General features: G+C 36.4%; 1 protein-coding gene across 2 annotated transcripts in view; it reads right to left on the reverse strand.

Annotated features, from left to right (window-relative positions):
- The window catches only part of LOC145277600 (arachidonate 12-lipoxygenase, 12R-type-like), a 162,243-nt gene extending 159,121 nt beyond the window's left edge, over nt 1-3,122 (reverse strand). Inside the window, exon 1 of one of the 2 annotated variants that reach the window (XM_080129117.1) lies at nt 2,752-3,122. The gene's annotated coding sequence lies outside the window, so the exon portion shown is untranslated. The remainder of the gene's footprint in view (nt 1-2,751) is intronic. The other variant, XM_080129118.1, reaches the window with a different exon arrangement.
- Between the last annotated feature and the right edge of the window lie 8,685 nt (nt 3,123-11,807).

Here is an 11,807-nt window from a genome sequence, read left to right on the forward strand (position 1 = left end):
TGAGCTGATGAAAAGAAACATTTTGTTTTATTCACGTCATAAATGTTGGTTTTCTACACGATAACTACTGCGCATTATTCAACATGTGGATTTTATTCCTTACATGTTAAATGGTAGCTATTTAGTAAGACTTTTAAAGGGTAGATATTTGGGAAGAATTTAATGGTAGATATTTACGAAGACTACTAAATGATAGCTATTAAGGAAGACGTTTAAATGGTAGATATTTAGGAAGACTTTTAATGGTAGATATTTACGAAGACTATTAAATGATGGTTATTAAGGAAGACTTTTAAATGGTAGATATTTAGAAATACGTTTAATGGAAGATATTTACGAAGACTATTAAATGTTAGTTATTTAGAAAAAAACTTTTAGATGAGAGCTATTTACGAAGACTTTTAATGGTAGATATTTATGAAAACTTTTAAATGGTAAATATTTACGAAGCTTTTTAAATGGTAAATATTTACCAAGACTTTTAATTGGTAGATATTTACGAAGACTTTTAAATAGAAGATATTTTGGAGACTTTTAAATGAGCTATTTACGAAGACTTTACACGGTAGCTATTTAGGGAGATATTTAAATGGTAGATATTTACGAAGGCTTTTAATTGGTAAATATTTACGAAAACTTTTAAATGGAAACTGTTTACAAAGACTTTTAAATGGTAAATATTTACGAATACTTTTAAATCGTAGATATTTACAAAGACTTTTAAATGGCTGATATTTACGAAGACGGTTTAATGACAGATATTTACGAAAACTTACAAAGACTTTTAAATGGTAGCTATTTACGAAGACAATTCTTCTTAATATGAATGCTGTCCTAAAAGTAATTCTGTGTTTTATTAACGTATCAGATACCGTTGCAAACTTTATTGTTATGATGACTAAACTTGGGCTTTCATGACCTTAAATTTTTATTTCTCTGTTGCAGATATTTACGGCATGAGACTCTAAGGAAACAACCCCTGTCATGAATGTGCGTCAGAAGCAGTGATGCATCATTAAATATCTTCACGCAGAAAAACTTTAAAGGGTAACAAAGTCGATCCACTTGATGTCAGTACAGTTAGGCGATGGGTTCGTCGATTTCAGTCTGGCTAGAGAGATGTTAACGACAAAGCGCGACCCAAACTTTTCCGACCAAGCCATCAAAAGAGGTTGCCAAAAGGTTCACAGAGAATGATGATGACAACGCAGAAAAATAATTTGGGGGACACAAAAGGAAGCCTGTATATCACTACCGTCTTCGTAGCTCTTCAACCGTGTTTTTTTTTCTCTTAAGTTAAAACATTTGAAATTCAATTAAAAATCTAAGCAAAATACGCGGTTTGTTAGTTGTTTACTTTTTCTTGTGAATTATAATTGTAGTTACTGTAGTTATCGAGGTTCGTTGTTCCCAAAACTTCCAACTTAGTCTATATAGTAATACCCTAATACCCTTAACGTACATTCGTGCGTCTGTCACGCCAGGGAAAGTTATTAGGTTTAAAAAAAGAGTTGTTCTCCTTGCATTAAAAATATTTAAAATTGTTAGGTAAATATGATTGTGAAATATTTAATAATTTATTATTAGTATCTTTAAAATACGTATGTGTTTGTCAAAATATTAATAGACTCAGAGTAAGTTTAATGTCTTTTATTTCTAGAAAATATCTTTAATAAAAACAATTATTATTGACATTAGTTCTACTTTTTTCTTTGTCTGTTTATGTACGCTTTCAGCGTGTTAAATTTTCTGTTCGATAAGGCAAGGTAATAGTAAGAATATAAATCGAAAATTAGTTTCTTCTTTTATTGTCAGGAGAAGAAACTGCGATCAACCGAAATGAGGTGCAAGTTTTTTTCACACAATGCAATAAAAAATTCTAAATTTTTTGGAAAAAATTTCTGTTCTTTCACCTTACAATTTACAGTTTTCATGTAAATAATTCATCTTTTCTTATAAAAACATCTTCTGTTGACAACAGCAATAATAATTTACAGCAAACTTTTTTATAATCGTTTTTTTATAATGAGAAAATTTATAAATATTTAAAAGTGCAACAAAATACCACTTACATTTTTATTAGTGCATAAGGCACATCTGGTCGAGTGTAAATAAAATAGTTTTTTTTTTATAATTTAAGTATCTTCCTTGTTAAAGTTTAATATTAATAGTTTTCGGTAAAATAATTTTCCAGGTAAACATTTTGTTGAATATTTTTCTGTTGAAGCAGAAATCTTTTTTCAAGAAAATATATGCATGCGTATTTTTGACATACGGAACAGGTTCAATTTTCTTTATAGTCTGTAAAAATATCTGCTAAGGGGTCTAAATTTTTTAAAACAGTTAACCATTGTAGGAATATGTTGAATAAAGCTATTACTCCTGCGCATGCGCCAAAAGAATTATTGTTTAAAGCCGCTTAATTTTAAACTTTTCTAACCTATCTATGTGTCAATCAAATGGTAGCGACGCTGGAGCGCTAAGTAAGGACTAAGGCTGAATCGCTAAAAGTCTTGGTTTCGATTCTAACTAATGACACCCAAGTCATAATTTTTTTGTAACATTTTGAAATCATGTAACATATATATTAGACACAATAAAATAATAAATTGAGAATTAAGTCTTTAACAATAAATACGAAATCTGCATGAATGAAAATATATTAATGCATATTTTACGGCCGGGCAACGTCGGCCTGTTTCCTAGTTAACATATAAAATAAAGAAATTAAACGAAACAATAAAAACTTACCTATGAGCTTTTCGTTAATGCTTGCTCGTCTGAGGAGGATATACAGATTATATCAAACGCTACTGTAACAAAGTGGAGAGACGAATAGCATCTGATCAGAAAAACAGACAAACACTGAATTTATAGTGATAACTCGAATGTGCACCAGAGCGAGATCAGATTTTTACCCTCTTTAATGTTTCTCTCTGTTTCACTTTTCATTGTGAGAAACAATGACGATTGGATTTTAAAAAAATATATTAAAATTTGCATTGTAATTTTCTATCCTGAACCTAATAGTTAGTGGTGGCAGACGAGCATTGAAAGGGAATATGTGACAAGGAAGAAAATTAACTGTATAGGTGTGGCATTAAAGTAAAACGTACAATCCTAAAAATATAGATACGAACAAAAATAAAAATAGGGTGACGTAATATTGAAAGACGATTTATTATAGTTTTTGTTAGGTTTCTGACTACTTTTTTATTACATTTTAATGATTAGAGACTAAAGTTAATTTTCTAACGGAAAAAATTATTTGCACACGTAAAAAACAGTATGAACAATGTTTTCACGGCGGGCTAACTAATTCAAACAAATTTTGAAGTTAGATAAATTCATGGTAAAAATCCCTTAAAAGATAAATATTAGTTTTCTGGGTATGTTTCAAAGATAATTAGTAAAGAATATATTTTTTAAAAACACTTTGTACAAAAAATAGCTTAATTAGCCACCCAAAAGCAAGTATAATTTTGCTGTTTGGCAAAACGCAACAAATGGAGTTTTGTAAACACGATTATAAGGAATCCTAAAATTACAGCCAATTGAAACGCTGTTTAAAGATGAAGTCATAATATTAAAAAGATGGAGGGCTGCCAGTTTTCTTTTTTCCCTAGACGTGCATCCATACACTTCTATTCTGAACATTTGTATCATTTTTATTCTGTTTTAATTTAATTAATCTTTTTGTTCTTGTTTTTAAATTAATTTCTTTTAAATTATTGTTCAAGATTATATTAAAATTATGTTACACCGAAAGTTTCACTATGTGATCAAGGAAATTATTAAAATCTTGCATATAAAAATCATGTGAAATCTGTAATTTAAAAAAAAGTAGAAATATTTTTGCTATTATAATGTTTTGTGTGAAAATATTAAATAAATAATGCTAAATTCAATTGTAATATTTTATTTATTACATTTTCACCCCCAATTCACCCCAAACAAGGCACATTGCCACTTTGATGTAGGGGGCTACTATTAAGGACACAGGCTACAGGGGTACTAGGTGGGGAGTTGGGCAGCAAGATGTCGGTTCAGGTAACACTTGAACTTCTGCATGCCAGTAGAGCTGGGGAAGCAGAAACCTGGCAGAGAGTTCCAAAGTCTAGCAGTTCTGGGGAAGAAACTATTGGACTAGAAGGCTTTCTTACATCTAGGGATCTTTACTGTGAAGGGGTGGGACTGTGCTGCCTGTCGGGTTTGTTGGGGGTATTTACGTAGAGGGGGTAAAAGTGCTTGCAACTCGTCGGAACATACACCGTTAAAGTACTTGTAGAACAGGCAGAGGGATACTACAGTGTATCGATTGGACAGAGGCTGAAGCTTGGATGATAGTTCAGGACCTATTAGGTTGGCGACTCTCTTTTTAACCTTGTCTAGGAGTGAGAGACTAGTAGCAGATGCACCGGCCCAAATATGACAACAATACTCCATACATGGTCGAATTGTGGCCTTATAGAGATACAGGATACTTTCAGGGGTCAGTAGCTTTCTAGCACGGTAGAGAGAACCTACCTTTTTCGCAGCGGTCCTGGCACTGCTCTCAATGTAATTGTTCCAACTCATGTTTCTTGTGAACGTTAGGCCGAGGAGTTTAAAAGATATGCTTTCAGATAAAAAGTATTTGGCCATTGCTATTGGTGGTAGAGAAGGTTGCTTGCAGTTATTGAAGGAAACAAGTTTAGTCATGGCTGGCTGTTAGGTTTTTGTTGGAATTTTTTGGATGGTATGAATTGGTCTATGCCTACAAGTAACCATTCAGTCAGGTCTGATACTATAGAGGATACATCCTTTTTAAGCATGGAATGGAGAGGGAGATCAGATATGAATGTACGGAAGCTATCCCAGTCCGCCATAGAGTATCGGTATACAGTACGGTGGAGGGGTACGTCTGTAGATTTATTATATTTCATTTTTATCTTAACTGATACAATGCAGTGGTCGGAGGATCCCAGAGGAGATAGAACGGAACACGAGCATAGCTCAGGGGATGTGGATAGAAAACGGTCTAGGAGGCTTGCGAACTGACCGGTACTATCGGGCACACGGGTGGGCTCGCGGACAATCTGAGTGAGGTCATAAGCAATGGCAAAATCATGACAGAACCTCCCCTCATCATCAGTCTTATTTGAGTGGGTCAGCTATTCCACATTATGGGCATTGAAGTCACCGCAAATGTGAATGTTAGCTGAGGGATGAGCAGACAGTTTGTGGTCAATTTTTTCTGATATACTCTTAAAGACAGTAACTCCACTGTTGTGGGGGCGATAGAGGGCAAATATAAATGCGGTGGTGTAAGCAAGTGCAACCCGGAAGCACATATAAGGTAGATTAGGGTCTTCTCTGGAGATATCCCTGCCACATGGGAAGCCATCTTTAATGTAGGCACATATTCCATGCCCGTGGCGATCTTGGGTTCAGATTTAGATGTTAGGTTAGAGTATCGTTTAATTATGATCTCATCTAGGGAGGTGGTCGGCCCTATTCCAGTTTCGCTTAGGAAGAATATGTCAGGTTTCGTCTCCTGTAATTGGGTTTCAACCTCTGGAAGGTTAGAATGTAGATTCCTGATGTTGGAGAAGGAGACGTGGTAGTAGGAGTCTACGTAGGCGGATGGGGTTCTAGGTTTATTCGTGTTTTCTTTTTTGAGATATTTCATGCTGAGGATTTTGGGGTTTGTGGAACAGGTCAGTATACTTGGTCAGAGCAGAGAAGAGAGGGGAAGTAAGAGAGGAAAGATAGGAATTTTTTTTGTAGCACACGATAAGGTAAAGCCGTAACAATTACCCACTAATATGGCATCGAGAGGCCCCACCAGAGACTACTGCATGGTCCAGAATCCATTCACCAAATGGCAATACAGATGCCCCAGTACTTTGCACCTGCTGATATGACAGCCTCCTTGGTGGTTATTCCAAGGTTCGGGTCCCTGACTATCAGGCGGTTAACGTCAGTCCAGATGAAAACGTTTACCTCCAGCACCCTTACTAGTGACATGGCCGCAAGGATAGACACAGAGACAGAAAATTTCCGACATCTCAGACTACTGTTCACGAAGTACTACCGACCTGGGAAGCAGCTTTTTCTTCACCCTTTGTCAGAAACATCACTCATTAGAAATGAGGACTGAGGGACAAAAAAAGGAGACGCGATAACGCATCCACTGCATTATCTACTCTCCATATTTATCGTGCTAGAAAATTATTCGTAGCAGACAGTGTCACATATCTTTGCAAACCAATAATTCGCCTTCGTACAGAGGATTGTTGCCACATCTGGGCTAGGGCATCTGCCAGTAGCCTCTCAATTTTCGGCAGTCCTAAAGAAAGGTCTTAAACTACTGAGCCCTACACTAACGACCAAGCTTCATCTGTTGCATGCCTTCCACCTGTTTTAAAAGAACTTTACTGGAATGTGCTCTGATGAACTCACTGTGCTTCTATCCCCCTCCCCCGATATACATCCGATAACCCTAAGAGCAACAGGATCCAATGCTTTAAATTTTGAGGTTCATAAATGCAAGAAAACCTTCTGTTCTAATAGTTTCTTGCCTCGGACTGCTTGACATTGAAATTTATTCTCCTGCTTCCTGCAGTAGTATAAATGTAATGTGAATGGACACCTCACTGGTCAAATCTCCAAATTTCCCTGTTGGGCATGATCCCAAATAGTAGCCTTTTACATTCGACGTGGAAAAAAATCCAAACTACTTGTGTTCAATAGAATTTTGAACACAAAGTTTCAAGCATTTTAACAGTTGTTATCCAAGAGGATTGTGTATAATAGTTTAAAGCCATAAAGACAATTAATAGACATTATCTACGGATTTATATGTGTTGTTAGCATCGAAGTGTCTCCGCTGTTATTGTGAAACATTGGGTAATATTAATTTATGATATCCGCCGTCTGTTCTTAAATCCTCTTTTGCCACAGTTATATCATGGACTTCAATATAAGCAAATAATATATCTGAGGCAGAATAATTAATTAAACAACGGGTAGGATAGCAATGAAATTTAATGTACAATAATACAAAACGATAATATAGTTCAAGGAACCGTTATATATATATATATATATATATATATATATATATATATATATATACATATATAGCAGAAATGGTAATTAATAAAAACTGAAGAAATTGCTCAATACTGTTGTAGAGCAAATATGCGTTTTATTTTTTATTACCGTATCTTTCTGTTAAGTTACATTATTCTTTCAGCTACCCGGCCTTTTTTTGGCCGTCTGTAGCTTCCTCAGACTTTTACAGAACACTGTAAAAAGAAACGGCCAGGTAGCTGAAACAATTATGTAACTTAACAGAAATATACGGTAATAAAAAATAAAACGTATATATACATATATATATATATATATATATATATATATATATATATATATATATATATATATATATATATGACATAGGTATAAAAAGAGAGTAAATTCAATTCTATAAGAGGAGACTTATCGGAATAATATAAAGCTCAACAAATATCAATGGACCTTATTTAGGAGACAGTACGAGTGGAAAATGAAGTCACATAAACTATACATTGGTAAATATAGAATGATTCATTTATTTAATAAGGGTATATATACCTTTAGTGGGGGATAAAGGGGACTCTTTATACCAAGGTATATCGTAGCCTAATGCTTCTCATCAGAGAAGTAAAGATGCTAGGTAACATGATGGAGATGTGACGTCTAGCGAGGGATTCATCAGGAACGAACTAAATTAACAAAATTATTGATATTGTAAGGGGGAACTATATTGAATTCTAAGATAAAGGAAGAGTATACTATATAAAGTTTAATGTAAAAAGGTGTATGGAGATGCTAGTCCGCATTTAATTCTAACCTGAATATTTTTAAGTTGCTTATGCAATTTGTTTAGTATAGACATGTTTCGTCAATGTAAAGCTTTTATTTTTGTTCGCCGAAATGGTTTTACAAATAGAAAATCGCTTTATTTGGATTCGTTTCCGACACCAATATTTTAAATCTGTTTCTGCCGGAAATTTTGGGTACTGGCTATCACTCTACCTTGCCAGATGCAGTTAACTTCCATTCTACACTACCACGTATTAAAGCCCGATAATAAAGGCTAATAGGGGTACAGTAGACCTCTTCAAAATTGACCCTTTTCTTCAAACATATGGAAACTGATATTATTCCAATTCTCCAAGGTCTAAATTAGCTAAATATACCAGTTATTGTGATTTTGGACCTTGGCTATGCCTGCCTCAAGAGTCATGTAATTTTATTGTTGACGTTTTTCAAAAACGCTGAAAAATTTGGGATACTATGTCCTTATTTTCATTGTAGCTTTCCAGAAGTTGATGTTATAGCATTGAAAGTGGTACCAAATAAAAGCTAATAAAATTTTCTTGCATATGGTAGTAAACACATGAACACTCGTGTTAATTTTAATTAATTTTAATGCACAAACATATATATTTTTTATGCATCAACTTCTGGAAAGCTACAATGAAAATAAGGACATAGTAGCCCAAATTTTTCAGCGTTTTTGAAAAACGTCAACAATAAAATTACATGGCTCTTGAGGCAGGCATAGCCAAGGTCCAAGATCACAATAACTGGTATATTTAGCTAATTTAGACCTTGGAGAATGGGAATAATAGCAGTTTCCACATGTTTGAAGAAAAAGGTCAATTTTGAAGAGGTCTAGGCTACAGTAGTCACTGGGGCAATAGTGCATTAATCGTAGGTAGTGTAAATTTGGTATACTTTGATTATTTAAGGGAACGGTTCAACAAAAATTGTTTAAATTAGACTTGAAGAAAGCCATATAGTTTTTTTACATAGGAGTAACCACCTATCAAGGCTGGAGGTCATTCGAGGATAAGCTGATTGCCAGCTGTATCTAACAGTGTAAAGTTATGGCTAATTGTGTCTGGCAGTGTAGAGTGAAGGTTTTTTGTACCTGGCAAGGTAGAGTGATGATCAGCTATTCTTGCAGTATCGAGTGATGGCTAACTTTGCCTGGCAGTGTAGAGTCTTGGCCAGCTTATTCTTTCAGTGTCGAGTAATGACTTACTGTTTCTGGCAGTTTAGAGTGAGATCCAGGTATGCCTGGTAGTGTAGAATGGAAGTTAACTGCATCTGGCAAGGTAGAGTGATAGCCAGTACCCAAAATTTCCGGCAGAAACAGATTTAAAATATTGGTGTCGGAAACGAATCCAAATAAAGCGATTTTCTGCTTGTAAAACCATTTCGGCGAACAAAAATAAAAGCTTTACATTGACGAAACATGTCTATACTAAACAAATTGCATAAGCAACTTAAAAATATTCAGGTTAGAATTAAATGCGGACTGGCATCTCCCTTTACGATCAATATGTTGATATTTCGTGTTCTATACTTGCTTGACCGGTCTTCTCCTAAACCTTTGGCAACATTATTGCCAGAGTTTCATCGTCATTAATTTACTCCTGCGAATTATATTAACGGTACCTTCAGCTCAAACACACACACACTGTGTGCAAAAGCGAACAGCATATTTTCCGGCTATCACACTACACTGACAAACACAGTTAGAAATAACTTTACACAGCTAGATACATCTGACCATCACTCTACACTGCCAGACATGATTGGCCATCACCCCTCATTGCAAGACAGAGCTGGCCATCACTATACACTGCCAAATAAAACAGACCATTACTCTGCACTGCCAGGCACACCTGAGTCTCGCTCTACACTGTCAAAAAATGTTGCCAATCGCTCTACACTGCAAGATAGAGCCGATCATAATTGTACACTGCCAGAAAGAGCTGGCGATCACTTTACATTGCCGGATATGCCTGGCTTTCATTCTACACTAAGACACAGTTGGCCATGACTCTATACTGCCAGATTAATCTGGCCATTACTCTGAACTGCCAGGCACACATGGCGCTCACTTCATAGTGAGAGAACCAGCTAGCCATTACTCAACACTGCAAGAATCAGCTGGCCATCACTCTATCGTGCCCGATACAGCTAACTTTTATTCTACACTATCAGGCACACCTGGTTCTCACTCTAAACTGCCAGAAACAGTAAGTCATTACTCGACACGGTTAGAATAAGCTAGGCATGACTCTACACTGACAGGCAAAGTTAGCCATCACTCTACACTGTTAGATAAGGCTGGCAATCAGCTTACCTTTCCAGGCATACCTTGCTCTAAACTGCCATACAGTTGACCATTACGATACACTACCAGAAAAGGATGGTCATCATTCTACACTGCCAGGCACACTTGTCTCTCACTATACATTGTCAGACAAGCCTAGCCCTCACTCTATACTGTCAGATACATGTGGCCATCACTCTATACTGCAAGAATCAGCTGGTCATCACTATACACTACAACAAAAAGCTGCCTACTACTCTGTACTGCTAGGCACACCGGGCCATCACTCTAAACTTTCATACACAGTTACATATCGATCCATCTGTGTGATACGACTGACCATCATCCTACACTTTCAGGGACAGCTTGCCATAACTCTACACTGCAAGATCCACCTGCGTCTCACTCAACACTTCTAGACACAATTGACAATAATTTTACACTGCTAGATACAGCTGACTATCACTCTACACTGCAAGAATAAGCTGACCATCACTCTACACTACCAGAATCAGCTGATCATCACTCTACACTGCCAGAATCAGTTGGCCATCACTCTACATTACCGAACACGTTTGACTCTTACTTCCCATTGCCAAACATATTCGGCTATCATTCTACACTGCAGGATACAGCTGCCCATCACTCTACTCTGCCAGAAACAACTGGCTATAATTTTACATTGGTAGATACACTTGACTCTCATTCTACACTGCCAGATACAGATGACCATCATCTTACATTACAGGTATCAGTTATCCTTCACTCTACACTGCCTTACTGAATGAATCAGGTGGCCATCATTCCACACTATCAGATACACCTAGCCATCACTTTACTCTTCCAGACAGACCTGTATCTCACTTTAAACTGTCAGACACATTAAGCCATCACTCTTCACTGCTAAATACAGTTGGTCATCACTTTATACTGCTAGGCCCAACTGGTTCTCACTATACACTGCCAGATACAGCTGACTATTACTCTACCGTGCAAGAATCAGCTGGTCAATACTCTACACTGTCAGATACAGCTGACCATCACTCTACAGTGTCAGGGACACCTGGTTCCCACTCTACACTTCCTGACAATGATCAATCGACACGGCAATAATTCGCTGGCCACCACTCTACACTGCCAGAAAAAGCTGATCATCGCTCTATACTGCAAGAAATATATGACTATAATTCTAAACAGCAAGACACACTTAGCTATATATTTACACTGCTAGACACAGCTGGGCATCAAGTCTACACTGCCAGGTACATCTGGCTTAAACTCTACCCTTCATAACACGGGTGACTATCTGTATTCACTACCAGATAAAGCTGGGCATCATTATACACTACTAGATAAATATGACAATCAATCTACACTGCCAAATACACCAGACTCTCACTCTACACTGACAGAAAGAGGTTATCATTACTTTACACTGCTAGGCACACCTGATTCTTATTCTACACTGCAAGAAACATCTGGCCATCACTACACACTAAACAAATCAGCTAGTCATCACTTTAGACTGTCAGATAGAGCGAGCTATCGGCTAACCACACACACTTAGACATCACGTTGCATTGCTAGACACATATAACCATAATTCTACAGAGCCAAGCACACCTGGCTCAAATTCTTCACTTCCAGC

Source organism: Euprymna scolopes, chromosome 6 (assembly GCF_053919585.1).
Source record: "Euprymna scolopes isolate OS-2025 chromosome 6, ASM5391958v1, whole genome shotgun sequence".
Taxonomy (NCBI): Eukaryota; Metazoa; Mollusca; class Cephalopoda; order Sepiida; family Sepiolidae; genus Euprymna; species Euprymna scolopes.